Source organism: Schistocerca piceifrons, unplaced genomic scaffold (assembly GCF_021461385.2).
Source record: "Schistocerca piceifrons isolate TAMUIC-IGC-003096 unplaced genomic scaffold, iqSchPice1.1 HiC_scaffold_1224, whole genome shotgun sequence".
Classification (NCBI taxonomy): domain Eukaryota; kingdom Metazoa; phylum Arthropoda; class Insecta; order Orthoptera; family Acrididae; genus Schistocerca; species Schistocerca piceifrons.
In genome coordinates, this window is record NW_025727042.1 from 1 (window position 1) to 14,740 (window position 14,740).

Sequence of the window (14,740 nt, forward strand, 5' to 3'; positions counted from 1 at the left end):
AAATGTGTTTCTCTCTGTATCTCTTTCGCCTATCACGAGTATTGCTCTTCCTCACATGGCAATTATGAAAACACCCACAGCTGAACAAACACTTCCATTCAGCGCCACGTCCATACTATCAATCATACACCAGTAATTTCACAGCTACTTGCTCCACTAATACATTTCTTATGTCTACTGTTAAACAGATGAAGAATCAAAGTACACAACAAGTCTCTATGAACATCACTGTCAGGACATTTTACAGACCTACGCATGCCATGCCAATCTGTATGCTTCAACTATGATGGCCCATGTGCTATGAATAAAGAAATTTCTCATAAAATAACAAATAATTTTACAACTATACAACTACTCCGACAAGCTCCTTACTAAAATGCTACATGTTTAGCAATCCCCCCATCATCTCAGAATAATCCCAAGCAGTGCTTTCATCCCATGAGCACTTCTTTGCAAGCAAAACCACAAACTACTTTTTATACTAGCTTCCTTGTCACAGTGAACAGGAAACTAATGCTAGTGCCTCAGTTTACTAAAAAGCTTTTTTCGCTTGCAACATATAAACTACCAACTTGAACCTCTGGATTTTCAAACACACACACATACAGAAAACTTTATTCCACAGAAATTTAGGAGTAACAGTGGTTACCTCACATTTTCATACATACTCAAATAGCTACTTCCGTGCACTTCACACAATGTTCTCATCGTGTTCCACCAGAGAACACAGTTATCACTATGCATGGATTCTGGTAAAAGAGCATTAAAAAAAACAAACAGCCTGATCAAAGTGATTATCTGCACATCCTCTGCCAATATCATGTCACTCTATACCCGAGGGAAACTAGAATGCAGGGAAAGGAGCTTTGTTGTGAGCACTGTGTTGGTATTTCATCATTTACTGACCAAAGTCTTCTCAAGCCAAGTATGCACCAGCTCTGTGTATGGCTGGGTCAATCAAGAGCCCCTATCAATTTTACTTAAAAGACAAGCAGCATCAACAACTCACAGGAGGCACTGAACATTTTTACCATTATCTGCACCACCTTCCACTGATTTACTGAAGAAGAAACTGCAAAGTCTGCCCAATTTTGTACACAAGTAATCTTGAAAACATTGGAGTCAACAGCAGATACATAGTTTCCAAGACTGTAGCTAGGAACAACCCTTCAATTTCAAGATTTCTCTCTCACTGAGACACACCATACCCAAACTACACCTAGCAGGAAATTGCTACTTACTTCATTTCTAGCTATTTATGTCATATTCAACAACTGTCTCTTTCTCACCTAAATCTTCTACACAACTGAGTACACTGTTATGAACAAACACATTATGGCAACAAGCCAGTGTCACTAATATCCACTCTATTGAAAACCATTTAAATACTTATCCTGCCCAACTAACCACCATCTTCGGCCCAAAGCTCACTCACATCATACCTACAAATCACAAACTTCTGTGGTAAAAATAATTTTGGGTTTCAAAACATAATCTACTAATCACATACCAGTATTTCTTACAAAGCCTATCATTCATCATTCACTTCCAAATATCAGTTTATATGCTGTTGTGCAACTGCAGTGCAAGTAAACACTCTCAAATCATCTAGAACTGAGGTACGGCAAGGGTTCACCAAGTGTTTCCAGGTAGTCCTGTAGCTCTCTCTTTACACAATCGTCTAAACACACTGCACGCCATTTCAGGGCAAATGTACTTGTTTCATTATACTACGACACGGCCTATTACAATTTCAAATTTTAAAAAAACAAATATCTGCCTGAACCAACGTCATCCGCTACTCCACGCCCTTCATTCACACAACACAATCTACCTCTTGCTACTTACATTACGTTTTCACTTGTGATGATGGCTCAGCAATAGCCGAGCACTACGAAAAATACCTTATAGACTCATTTAATGTTCCCCTCCACGGAAATCTTTAGTAAAAGGCGAAAGATTTATTCGTTTTGAAGGGAAACCAGAGTGCCGATCAACGCCCTCACTTCAATACTTATGGCTGCTTCTCTATTACTTCTCCGCGAGAACGCGGAAAATTCTTTCCGTCTTGTCTACTTCTCTACCGTCAACAGACTTCCACTGTCATGCAAGCACACACCCCAAACTAACTGTCAACGCTGAAACACGTGTCTGCCAAATGTCGTCGCTATTACTCTTTAGTTAACTATTTCCATCATTTCTGTCACCATTCAAGCTGCTTCATTACCTCACCTGCCGACAGATGGCAGCACGCCTAATTCCTGTCGGCGACTCACCGTCCGACATACAACGTCCGACACACAACTGCCCGCACTGCTCTGCATCTAACACTAATCTCTCTCCTCCCTACCACACTCGTTCACTGAAAAAACTGACAACTAGACAGTTCTTTGTACGCAAATCTAGGCCACATCAGACGCAACGTGTATGTAGATGTATGGTGCAAGGGAAATATCCCCCTACTCCCACACATCTAATTAATACTAGTTGACAACAGAAATAAAATTTCTGTCGATAGTATTTGAACCAGTCTTATTCATTTGCCAATTTCATGCATTCCTTCTTGCAGATAACAGTGCCTTGCAAATCACTCAATTCATGTTTGCTAGCCAAACGTGCTCCTCCTAAATGTTTCGTACATCATGCATTAGTGGTGATTATCAAGACTGTGTTGTGTGTCAGCTTTTTATGGTCATCAATTGCACTCTTCTTGTGTTGCTCACTCATTCTTGTAACTCAAAAGTACGTCGTTGTCATCCAAGCCTAGCACTTGGAGCAGGCCAAATCAAATGGCTCGTCCCCGTGACACTCGAGAAACTTCCACAAAGCTTTCATGACATGTGGCAATCAAAGTCCTTCCACAACCTGCAGCGACATTTCTGCAACGACGCGTGTCCCGATACCAAAGGTATGACTTACGCTTCTAATCTATATAATAAAACCACCACTCGGAAAGCGCTATTCCCTTCCCACATCCCTCAGAATGTGGTGAACGATCATCGATTACAACCAAGATGCGATGAATCTCGATCGCAAGCCTCACGCTCAGGGAAAGTGCTACCACTCATCATCGTGGTTACGTCTACTCCAGCTTTGAACTAGAGAGAGTTGAAGACATACTACAGAAATGATCCTGTGAAGTATGATCTTGCTTGCAAGCTATCACCGCTCGCTACTTATGCCACGAGACCGTCAACACGCCCTACGAGAATACGACACACTCTTCACATTTCGCGATTTACAAGCTCGGACATTCTGCAAAGAACCAACTTCTACTCTTACTTGGCCGCCATGATCTCACTCAGCTATTTTGTGCGCTACCAGTGCTTCTTGCGTTCCGAAATGAGAGACCATTGCCTCAGGCGAGACTGTATGTAAACACCGCTTGCACCTCCGGCCGCTAGATGGCGGCCTGGGGCACATACAGTAGCATTCTATGGCGCAAGCAGACATGCCAAATAGCCACTGAAAGAGAAACACACAAGAGGGCATTCATAGGACTCTTGTGCTTTCTTTAAAACCGCCTCTCTCTTCGAAAATTTTCGCACAGCACTAGCTCATTCACCTCACTCTAACAGTGCGAACTCTTGTCGATATTTGGCCTCTTTCATGCATACTTCCTCTTTCGTTTCACTTTGCGTCTTACTTGATACCCGCCCTTGGAGCTGCTGATATACAATACTCGCAACAAATGTGTTTCTCTCTGTATCTCTTTTCGCCTATCACGAGTATTGCTCTTCCTCACATGGCAATTATGAAAACACCCACAGCTGAACAAACACTTCCATTCAGCGCCACGTCCATACTATCAATCATACACCAGTAATTTCACAGCTACTTGCTCCACTAATACATTTCTTATGTCTACTGTTAAACAGATGAAGAATCAAAGTACACAACAAGTCTCTATGAACATCACTGTCAGGACATTTTACAGACCTACGCATGCCATGCCAATCTGTATGCTTCAACTATGATGGCCCATGTGCTATGAATAAAGAAATTTCTCATAAAATAACAAATAATTTTACAACTATACAACTACTCCGACAAGCTCCTTACTAAAATGCTACATGTTTAGCAATCCCCCCATCATCTCAGAATAATCCCAAGCAGTGCTTTCATCCCATGAGCACTTCTTTGCAAGCAAAACCACAAACTACTTTTTATACTAGCTTCCTTGTCACAGTGAACAGGAAACTAATGCTAGTGCCTCAGTTTACTAAAAAGCTTTTTTCGCTTGCAACATATAAACTACCAACTTGAACCTCTGGGATTTTCAAACACACACACATACAGAAAACTTTATTCCACAGAAATTTAGGAGTAACAGTGGTTACCTCACATTTTCATACATACTCAAATAGCTACTTCCGTGCACTTCACACAATGTTCTCATCGTGTTCCACCAGAGAACACAGTTATCACTATGCATGGATTCTGGTAAAAGAGCATTAAAAAAACAAACAGCCTGATCAAAGTGATTATCTGCACATCCTCTGCCAATATCATGTCACTCTATACCCGAGGGAAACTAGAATGCAGGGAAAGGAGCTTTGTTGTGAGCACTGTGTTGGTATTTCATCATTTACTGACCAAAGTCTTCTCAAGCCAAGTATGCACCAGCTCTGTGTATGGCTGGGTCAATCAAGAGCCCCTATCAATTTTACTTAAAAGACAAGCAGCATCAACAACTCACAGGAGGCACTGAACATTTTTACCATTATCTGCACCACCTTCCACTGATTTACTGAAGAAGAAACTGCAAAGTCTGCCCAATTTTGTACACAAGTAATCTTGAAAACATTGGAGTCAACAGCAGATACATAGTTTCCAAGACTGTAGCTAGGAACAACCCTTCAATTTCAAGATTTCTCTCTCACTGAGACACACCATACCCAAACTACACCTAGCAGGAAATTGCTACTTACTTCATTTCTAGCTATTTATGTCATATTCAACAACTGTCTCTTTCTCACCTAAATCTTCTACACAACTGAGTACACTGTTATGAACAAACACATTATGGCAACAAGCCAGTGTCACTAATATCCACTCTATTGAAAACCATTTAAATACTTATCCTGCCCAACTAACCACCATCTTCGGCCCAAAGCTCACTCACATCATACCTACAAATCACAAACTTCTGTGGTAAAAATAATTTTGGGTTTCAAAACATAATCTACTAATCACATACCAGTATTTCTTACAAAGCCTATCATTCATCATTCACTTCCAAATATCAGTTTATATGCTGTTGTGCAACTGCAGTGCAAGTAAACACTCTCAAATCATCTAGAACTGAGGTACGGCAAGGGTTCACCAAGTGTTTCCAGGTAGTCCTGTAGCTCTCTCTTTACACAATCGTCTAACACACTGCACGCCATTTCAGGGCAAATGTACTTGTTTCATTATACTACGACACGGCCTATTACAATTTCAAATTTTAAAAAAACAAATATCTGCCTGAACCAACGTCATCCGCTACTCCACGCCCTTCATTCACACAACACAATCTACCTCTTGCTACTTACATTACGTTTTCACTTGTGATGATGGCTCAGCAATAGCCGAGCACTACGAAAAATACCTTATAGACTCATTTAATGTTCCCCTCCACGGAAATCTTTAGTAAAAGGCGAAAGATTTATTCGTTTTGAAGGGAAACCAGAGTGCCGATCAACGCCCTCACTTCAATACTTATGGCTGCTTCTCTATTACTTCTCCGCGAGAACGCGGAAAATTCTTTCCGTCTTGTCTACTTCTCTACCGTCAACAGACTTCCACTGTCATGCAAGCACACACCCCAAACTAACTGTCAACGCTGAAACACGTGTCTGCCAAATGTCGTCGCTATTACTCTTTAGTTAACTATTTCCATCATTTCTGTCACCATTCAAGCTGCTTCATTACCTCACCTGCCGACAGATGGCAGCACGCCTAATTCCTGTCGGCGACTCACCGTCCGACATACAACGTCCGACACACAACTGCCCGCACTGCTCTGCATCTAACACTAATCTCTCTCCTCCCTACCACACTCGTTCACTGAAAAAACTGACAACTAGACAGTTCTTTGTACGCAAATCTAGGCCACATCAGACGCAACGTGTATGTAGATGTATGGTGCAAGGGAAATATCCCCCTACTCCCACACATCTAATTAATACTAGTTGACAACAGAAATAAAATTTCTGTCGATAGTATTTGAACCAGTCTTATTCATTTGCCAATTTCATGCATTCCTTCTTGCAGATAACAGTGCCTTGCAAATCACTCAATTCATGTTTGCTAGCCAAACGTGCTCCTCCTAAATGTTTCGTACATCATGCATTAGTGGTGATTATCAAGACTGTGTTGTGTGTCAGCTTTTTATGGTCATCAATTGCACTCTTCTTGTGTTGCTCACTCATTCTTGTAACTCAAAAGTACGTCGTTGTCATCCAAGCCTAGCACTTAGAGCAGGCCAAATCAAATGGCTCGTCCCCGTGACACTCGAGAAACTTCCACAAAGCTTTCATGACATGTGGCAATCAAAGTCCTTCCACAACCTGCAGCGACATTTCTGCAACGACGCGTGTCCCGATACCAAAGGTATGACTTACGCTTCTAATCTATATAATAAAACCACCACTCGGAAAGCGCTATTCCCTTCCCACATCCCTCAGAATGTGGTGAACGATCATCGATTACAACCAAGATGCGATGAATCTCGATCGCAAGCCTCACGCTCAGGGAAAGTGCTACCACTCATCATCGTGGTTACGTCTACTCCAGCTTTGAACTAGAGAGAGTTGAAGACATACTACAGAAATGATCCTGTGAAGTATGATCTTGCTTGCAAGCTATCACCGCTCGCTACTTATGCCACGAGACCGTCAACACGCCCTACGAGAATACGACACACTCTTCACATTTCGCGATTTACAAGCTCGGACATTCTGCAAAGAACCAACTTCTACTCTTACTTGGCCGCCATGATCTCACTCAGCTATTTTGTGCGCTACCAGTGCTTCTTGCGTTCCGAAATGAGAGACCATTGCCTCAGGCGAGACTGTATGTAAACACCGCTTGCACCTCCGGCCGCTAGATGGCGGCCTGGGGCACATACAGTAGCATTCTATGGCGCAAGCAGACATGCCAAATAGCCACTGAAAGAGAAACACACAAGAGGGCATTCATAGGACTCTTGTGCTTTCTTTAAAACCGCCTCTCTCTTCGAAAATTTTCGCACAGCACTAGCTCATTCACCTCACTCTAACAGTGCGAACTCTTGTCGATATTTGGCCTCTTTCATGCATACTTCCTCTTTCGTTTCACTTTGCGTCTTACTTGATACCCGCCCTTGGAGCTGCTGATATACAATACTCGCAACAAATGTGTTTCTCTCTGTATCTCTTTTCGCCTATCACGAGTATTGCTCTTCCTCACATGGCAATTATGAAAACACCCACAGCTGAACAAACACTTCCATTCAGCGCCACGTCCATACTATCAATCATACACCAGTAATTTCACAGCTACTTGCTCCACTAATACATTTCTTATGTCTACTGTTAAACAGATGAAGAATCAAACTACACAACAAGTCTCTATGAACATCACTGTCAGGACATTTTACAGACCTACGCATGCCATGCCAATCTGTATGCTTCAACTATGATGGCCCATGTGCTATGAATAAAGAAATTTCTCATAAAATAACAAATAATTTTACAACTATACAACTACTCCGACAAGCTCCTTACTAAAATGCTACATGTTTAGCAATCCCCCCCATCATCTCAGAATAATCCCAAGCAGTGCTTTCATCCCATGAGCACTTCTTTGCAAGCAAAACCACAAACTACTTTTTATACTAGCTTCCTTGTCACAGTGAACAGGAAACTAATGCTAGTGCCTCAGTTTACTAAAAAGCTTTTTTCGCTTGCAACATATAAACTACCAACTTGAACCTCTGGGATTTTCAAACACACACACATACAGAAAACTTTATTCCACAGAAATTTAGGAGTAACAGTGGTTACCTCACATTTTCATACATACTCAAATAGCTACTTCCGTGCACTTCACACAATGTTCTCATCGTGTTCCACCAGAGAACACAGTTATCACTATGCATGGATTCTGGTAAAAGAGCATTAAAAAAACAAACAGCCTGATCAAAGTGATTATCTGCACATCCTCTGCCAATATCATGTCACTCTATACCCGAGGGAAACTAGAATGCAGGGAAAGGAGCTTTGTTGTGAGCACTGTGTTGGTATTTCATCATTTACTGACCAAAGTCTTCTCAAGCCAAGTATGCACCAGCTCTGTGTATGGCTGGGTCAATCAAGAGCCCCTATCAATTTTACTTAAAAGACAAGCAGCATCAACAACTCACAGGAGGCACTGAACATTTTTACCATTATCTGCACCACCTTCCACTGATTTACTGAAGAAGAAACTGCAAAGTCTGCCCAATTTTGTACACAAATAATCTTGAAAACATTGGAGTCAACAGCAGATACATAGTTTCCAAGACTGTAGCTAGGAACAACCCTTCAATTTCAAGATTTCTCTCTCACTGAGACACACCATACCCAAACTACACCTAGCAGGAAATTGCTACTTACTTCATTTCTAGCTATTTATGTCATATTCAACAACTGTCTCTTTCTCACCTAAATCTTCTACACAACTGAGTACACTGTTATGAACAAACACATTATGGCAACAAGCCAGTGTCACTAATATCCACTCTATTGAAAACCATTTAAATACTTATCCTGCCCAACTAACCACCATCTTCGGCCCAAAGCTCACTCACATCATACCTACAAATCACAAACTTCTGTGGTAAAAATAATTTTGGGTTTCAAAACATAATCTACTAATCACATACCAGTATTTCTTACAAAGCCTATCATTCATCATTCACTTCCAAATATCAGTTTATATGCTGTTGTGCAACTGCAGTGCAAGTAAACACTCTCAAATCATCTAGAACTGAGGTACGGCAAGGGTTCACCAAGTGTTTCCAGGTAGTCCTGTAGCTCTCTCTTTACACAATCGTCTAACACACTGCACGCCATTTCAGGGCAAATGTACTTGTTTCATTATACTACAACACGGCCTATTACAATTTCAAATTTTAAAAAAACAAATATCTGCCTGAACCAACGTCATCCGCTACTCCACGCCCTTCATTCACACAACACAATCTACCTCTTGCTACTTACATTACGTTTACACTTGTGATGATGGCTCAGCAATAGCCGAGCACTACGAAAAATACCTTGTAGACTCATTTAATGTTCCCCTCCACGGAAATCTTTAGTAAAAGGCGAAAGATTTATTCGTTTTGAAGGGAAACCAGAGTGCCGATCAACGCCCTCACTTCAATACTTATGGCTGCTTCTCTATTACTTCTCCGCGAGAACGCGGAAAATTCTTTCCGTCTTGTCTACTTCTCTACCGTCAACAGACTTCCACTGTCATGCAAGCACACACCCCAAACTAACTGTCAACGCTGAAACACGTGTCTGCCAAATGTCGTCGCTATTACTCTTTAGTTAACTATTTCCATCATTTCTGTCACCATTCAAGCTGCTTCATTACCTCACCTGCCGACAGATGGCAGCACGCCTAATTCCTGTCGGCGACTCACCGTCCGACATACAACGTCCGACACACAACTGCCCGCACTGCTCTGCATCTAACACTAATCTCTCTCCTCCCTACCACACTCGTTCACTGAAAAAACTGACAACTAGACAGTTCTTTGTACGCAAATCTAGGCCACATCAGACGCAACGTGTATGTAGATGTATGGTGCAAGGGAAATATCCCCCTACTCCCACACATCTAATTAATACTAGTTGACAACAGAAATAAAATTTCTGTCGATAGTATTTGAACCAGTCTTATTCATTTGCCAATTTCATGCATTCCTTCTTGCAGATAACAGTGCCTTGCAAATCACTCAATTCATGTTTGCTAGCCAAACGTGCTCCTCCTAAATGTTTCGTACATCATGCATTAGTGGTGATTATCAAGACTGTGTTGTGTGTCAGCTTTTTATGGTCATCAATTGCACTCTTCTTGTGTTGCTCACTCATTCTTGTAACTCAAAAGTACGTCGTTGTCATCCAAGCCTAGCACTTAGAGCAGGCCAAATCAAATGGCTCGTCCCCGTGACACTCGAGAAACTTCCACAAAGCTTTCATGACATGTGGCAATCAAAGTCCTTCCACAACCTGCAGCGACATTTCTGCAACGACGCGTGTCCCGATACCAAAGGTATGACTTACGCTTCTAATCTATATAATAAAACCACCACTCGGAAAGCGCTATTCCCTTCCCACATCCCTCAGAATGTGGTGAACGATCATCGATTACAACCAAGATGCGATGAATCTCGATCGCAAGCCTCACGCTCAGGGAAAGTGCTACCACTCATCATCGTGGTTACGTCTACTCCAGCTTTGAACTAGAGAGAGTTGAAGACATACTACAGAAATGATCCTGTGAAGTATGATCTTGCTTGCAAGCTATCACCGCTCGCTACTTATGCCACGAGACCGTCAACACGCCCTACGAGAATACGACACACTCTTCACATTTCGCGATTTACAAGCTCGGACATTCTGCAAAGAACCAACTTCTACTCTTACTTGGCCGCCATGATCTCACTCAGCTATTTTGTGCGCTACCAGTGCTTCTTGCGTTCCGAAATGAGAGACCATTGCCTCAGGCGAGACTGTATGTAAACACCGCTTGCACCTCCGGCCGCTAGATGGCGGCCTGGGGCACATACAGTAGCATTCTATGGCGCAAGCAGACATGCCAAATAGCCACTGAAAGAGAAACACACAAGAGGGCATTCATAGGACTCTTGTGCTTTCTTTAAAACCGCCTCTCTCTTCGAAAATTTTCGCACAGCACTAGCTCATTCACCTCACTCTAACAGTGCGAACTCTTGTCGATATTTGGCCTCTTTCATGCATACTTCCTCTTTCGTTTCACTTTGCGTCTTACTTGATACCCGCCCTTGGAGCTGCTGATATACAATACTCGCAACAAATGTGTTTCTCTCTGTATCTCTTTTCGCCTATCACGAGTATTGCTCTTCCTCACATGGCAATTATGAAAACACCCACAGCTGAACAAACACTTCCATTCAGCGCCACGTCCATACTATCAATCATACACCAGTAATTTCACAGCTACTTGCTCCACTAATACATTTCTTATGTCTACTGTTAAACAGATGAAGAATCAAACTACACAACAAGTCTCTATGAACATCACTGTCAGGACATTTTACAGACCTACGCATGCCATGCCAATCTGTATGCTTCAACTATGATGGCCCATGTGCTATGAATAAAGAAATTTCTCATAAAATAACAAATAATTTTACAACTATACAACTACTCCGACAAGCTCCTTACTAAAATGCTACATGTTTAGCAATCCCCCCATCATCTCAGAATAATCCCAAGCAGTGCTTTCATCCCATGAGCACTTCTTTGCAAGCAAAACCACAAACTACTTTTTATACTAGCTTCCTTGTCACAGTGAACAGGAAACTAATGCTAGTGCCTCAGTTTACTAAAAAGCTTTTTTCGCTTGCAACATATAAACTACCAACTTGAACCTCTGGGATTTTCAAACACACACACATACAGAAAACTTTATTCCACAGAAATTTAGGAGTAACAGTGGTTACCTCACATTTTCATACATACTCAAATAGCTACTTCCGTGCACTTCACACAATGTTCTCATCGTGTTCCACCAGAAAACACAGTTATCACTATGCATGGATTCTGGTAAAAGAGCATTAAAAAAAACAAACAGCCTGATCAAAGTGATTATCTGCACATCCTCTGCCAATATCATGTCACTCTATACCCGAGGGAAACTAGAATGCAGGGAAAGGAGCTTTGTTGTGAGCACTGTGTTGGTATTTCATCATTTACTGACCAAAGTCTTCTCAAGCCAAGTATGCACCAGCTCTGTGTATGGCTGGGTCAATCAAGAGCCCCTATCAATTTTACTTAAAAGACAAGCAGCATCAACAACTCACAGGAGGCACTGAACATTTTTACCATTATCTGCACCACCTTCCACTGATTTACTGAAGAAGAAACTGCAAAGTCTGCCCAATTTTGTACACAAGTAATCTTGAAAACATTGGAGTCAACAGCAGATACATAGTTTCCAAGACTGTAGCTAGGAACAACCCTTCAATTTCAAGATTTCTCTCTCACTGAGACACACCATACCCAAACTACACCTAGCAGGAAATTGCTACTTACTTCATTTCTAGCTATTTATGTCATATTCAACAACTGTCTCTTTCTCACCTAAATCTTCTACACAACTGAGTACACTGTTATGAACAAACACATTATGGCAACAAGCCAGTGTCACTAATATCCACTCTATTGAAAACCATTTAAATACTTATCCTGCCCAACTAACCACCATCTTCGGCCCAAAGCTCACTCACATCATACCTACAAATCACAAACTTCTGTGGTAAAAATAATTTTGGGTTTCAAAACATAATCTACTAATCACATACCAGTATTTCTTACAAAGCCTATCATTCATCATTCACTTCCAAATATCAGTTTATATGCTGTTGTGCAACTGCAGTGCAAGTAAACACTCTCAAATCATCTAGAACTGAGGTACGGCAAGGGTTCACCAAGTGTTTCCAGGTAGTCCTGTAGCTCTCTCTTTACACAATCGTCTAACACACTGCACGCCATTTCAGGGCAAATGTACTTGTTTCATTATACTACGACACGGCCTATTACAATTTCAAATTTTAAAAAAACAAATATCTGCCTGAACCAACGTCATCCGCTACTCCACGCCCTTCATTCACACAACACAATCTACCTCTTGCTACTTACATTACGTTTTCACTTGTGATGATGGCTCAGCAATAGCCGAGCACTACGAAAAATACCTTGTAGACTCATTTAATGTTCCCCTCCACGGAAATCTTTAGTAAAAGGCGAAAGATTTATTCGTTTTGAAGGGAAACCAGAGTGCCGATCAACGCCCTCACTTCAATACTTATGGCTGCTTCTCTATTACTTCACCACGAGAACGCGGAAAATTCTTTCCGTCTTGTCTACTTCTCTACCGTCAACAGACTTCCACTGTCATGCAAGCACACACCCCAAACTAACTGTCAACGCTGAAACACGTGTCTGCCAAATGTCGTCGCTATTACTCTTTAGTTAACTATTTCCATCATTTCTGTCACCATTCAAGCTGCTTCATTACCTCACCTGCCGACAGATGGCAGCACGCCTAATTCCTGTCGGCGACTCACCGTCCGACATACAACGTCCGACACACAACTGCCCGCACTGCTCTGCATCTAACACTAATCTCTCTCCTCCCTACCACACTCGTTCACTGAAAAAACTGACAACTAGACAGTTCTTTGTACGCAAATCTAGGCCACATCAGACGCAACGTGTATGTAGATGTATGGTGCAAGGGAAATATCCCCCTACTCCCACACATCTAATTAATACTAGTTGACAACAGAAATAAAATTTCTGTCGATAGTATTTGAACCAGTCTTATTCATTTGCCAATTTCATGCATTCCTTCTTGCAGATAACAGTGCCTTGCAAATCACTCAATTCATGTTTGCTAGCCAAACGTGCTCCTCCTAAATGTTTCGTACATCATGCATTAGTGGTGATTATCAAGACTGTGTTGTGTGTCAGCTTTTTATGGTCATCAATTGCACTCTTCTTGTGTTGCTCACTCATTCTTGTAACTCAAAAGTACGTCGTTGTCATCCAAGCCTAGCACTTAGAGCAGGCCAAATCAAATGGCTCGTCCCCGTGACACTCGAGAAACTTCCACAAAGCTTTCATGACATGTGGCAATCAAAGTCCTTCCACAACCTGCAGCGACATTTCTGCAACGACGCGTGTCCCGATACCAAAGGTATGACTTACGCTTCTAATCTATATAATAAAACCACCACTCGGAAAGCGCTATTCCCTTCCCACATCCCTCAGAATGTGGTGAACGATCATCGATTACAACCAAGATGCGATGAATCTCGATCGCAAGCCTCACGCTCAGGGAAAGTGCTACCACTCATCATCGTGGTTACGTCTACTCCAGCTTTGAACTAGAGAGAGTTGAAGACATACTACAGAAATGATCCTGTGAAGTATGATCTTGCTTGCAAGCTATCACCGCTCGCTACTTATGCCACGAGACCGTCAACACGCCCTACGAGAATACGACACACTCTTCACATTTCGCGATTTACAAGCTCGGACATTCTGCAAAGAACCAACTTCTACTCTTACTTGGCCGCCATGATCTCACTCAGCTATTTTGTGCGCTACCAGTGCTTCTTGCGTTCCGAAATGAGAGACCATTGCCTCAGGCGAGACTGTATGTAAACACCGCTTGCACCTCCGGCCGCTAGATGGCGGCCTGGGGCACATACAGTAGCATTCTATGGCGCAAGCAGACATGCCAAATAGCCACTGAAAGAGAAACACACAAGAGGGCATTCATAGGACTCTTGTGCTTTCTTTAAAACCGCCTCTCTCTTCGAAAATTTTCGCACAGCACTAGCTCATTCACCTCACTCTAACAGTGCGAACTCTTGTCGATATTTGGCCTCTTTCATGCATACTTCCTCTTTCGTTTCACTTTGCGTCTTACTTGATACCCGCCCTTGGAGCTGCTG

At 42.1% G+C, this 14,740-nt stretch overlaps 8 non-coding genes across 8 annotated transcripts; all 8 read right to left on the reverse strand.

Moving 5' to 3' along the window:
* Positions 1 to 1,871: 1,871 nt before the first annotated feature.
* On the reverse strand, positions 1,872 to 1,990 carry LOC124729902. The gene has a single exon (XR_007007794.1). It is a non-coding gene; the product is annotated as a U5 spliceosomal RNA (small nuclear RNA).
* A 953-nt stretch (positions 1,991 to 2,943) lies between these two features.
* LOC124729880 lies at positions 2,944 to 3,150 on the reverse strand. The gene has a single exon (XR_007007774.1). It is a non-coding gene; the product is annotated as a small nucleolar RNA U3 (small nucleolar RNA).
* A 2,410-nt stretch (positions 3,151 to 5,560) lies between these two features.
* LOC124729903 lies at positions 5,561 to 5,679 on the reverse strand. Its single transcript, XR_007007795.1, has one exon. It is a non-coding gene; the product is annotated as a U5 spliceosomal RNA (small nuclear RNA).
* A 953-nt stretch (positions 5,680 to 6,632) lies between these two features.
* LOC124729892 lies at positions 6,633 to 6,839 on the reverse strand. Its single transcript, XR_007007785.1, has one exon. It is a non-coding gene; the product is annotated as a small nucleolar RNA U3 (small nucleolar RNA).
* A 2,411-nt stretch (positions 6,840 to 9,250) lies between these two features.
* Positions 9,251 to 9,369, reverse strand: LOC124729922. Its single transcript, XR_007007812.1, has one exon. It is a non-coding gene; the product is annotated as a U5 spliceosomal RNA (small nuclear RNA).
* A 953-nt stretch (positions 9,370 to 10,322) lies between these two features.
* On the reverse strand, positions 10,323 to 10,529 carry LOC124729904. The gene has a single exon (XR_007007796.1). It is a non-coding gene; the product is annotated as a small nucleolar RNA U3 (small nucleolar RNA).
* Positions 10,530 to 12,940: 2,411 nt separating this feature from the next.
* On the reverse strand, positions 12,941 to 13,059 carry LOC124729923. The gene has a single exon (XR_007007813.1). It is a non-coding gene; the product is annotated as a U5 spliceosomal RNA (small nuclear RNA).
* Positions 13,060 to 14,012: 953 nt separating this feature from the next.
* Positions 14,013 to 14,219, reverse strand: LOC124729916. The gene has a single exon (XR_007007807.1). It is a non-coding gene; the product is annotated as a small nucleolar RNA U3 (small nucleolar RNA).
* Positions 14,220 to 14,740: the final 521 nt, after the last annotated feature.